Source organism: Tigriopus californicus, chromosome 7 (assembly GCF_007210705.1).
Source record: "Tigriopus californicus strain San Diego chromosome 7, Tcal_SD_v2.1, whole genome shotgun sequence".
Classification (NCBI taxonomy): domain Eukaryota; kingdom Metazoa; phylum Arthropoda; class Copepoda; order Harpacticoida; family Harpacticidae; genus Tigriopus; species Tigriopus californicus.
In genome coordinates, this window is record NC_081446.1 from 13,037,338 (window position 1) to 13,038,478 (window position 1,141).

Consider the following 1,141-nt stretch of genomic DNA (forward strand, 5'->3'; position numbering starts at 1 on the left):
GAATTGATCCTCTCAGTTTCAAATTGTGATTGACGTCAAGCGAATTGTCCATTCATGCTAGAATAGCACTGACATTATCTGCAGAGTCGCTGTCCACTCTCATCAGCTTCTTTTCTTTGTCGAAAATTGAACTCTGTCTATTTATTCACGATTCAGCATCATCTATAAACTGTTTCTTCGTCCTTTGGGGAATTGCGTGTCGTTTCATCATAAACAAGTTAGATGGCGCTTCCCATGACCGTACTCTTTCTATTACAGTGCACTTGTTTAAGTCTGTATTTGCAGTCTGCAAGCTGTAGTCTCAGTATTGAATACCGTTTTTCCAAGTTTGTAAGCAGTAATAAGGGATGAATTTGAAGAATTATACGTATGATTCCATTATCTTCTTACCGCCCACGGCAAAAAGCGTGCCGAGTGCCATAGGCCGGTTGGACTGTCTTAGGTGTCTGGGACGAGTTTGGGCCCATACACGAACTAGATGTTTTTTTTTCGCTTTTTTTAGTATCAACAAGGCGTGAATCATGAATCATGAGTGCTATAGTTTTGAATCCAAACATAGAATACGCAGACACACATTTTTTTGAAAAAATGTCAATTATTTGCCGATCAGCCACATATCCATATTTCAAGTTGTCAAATCAAGTGACTTGATCATTTCTGGTAAGGGCCCTTTTTTCAACGTCAGACAGACCGAACAAAATGGGAAGAGGCACGGTATATTGCTAAATAAATCACGCGTGACGTGCCATGAAAGTGATTTCTTTTCCGGGCAGTATGTGACCCAGGTCACTAATTGTACATAAGATTTTGAAAGAATCAGCCAAACACAACACAAACGCATTATAATTCAATTAAGAGGAATCGACCCAATCGACCCGTTATTTGATAGAGTGTAAAACGGGTTTTTCTTCGTCATGAATTGAGGATGTTAGAAAGCAGACCTTGCATAATGCTTTCATTTTGTTTAGCTTTGTTAGATTAACATGAGTCTTTTTGTGACTTGATTCCAATAAAAGACTTTAGGCCATTAAAAAGTTTGAGTCCTCTGCCAGACTCTAGTCCGTACTTGGCGAGTCCGACAAAAACTTAGAAAATCACTTGCACTATTGTTTCTATACTCGTTTTTCGCTCATTTGGAAGG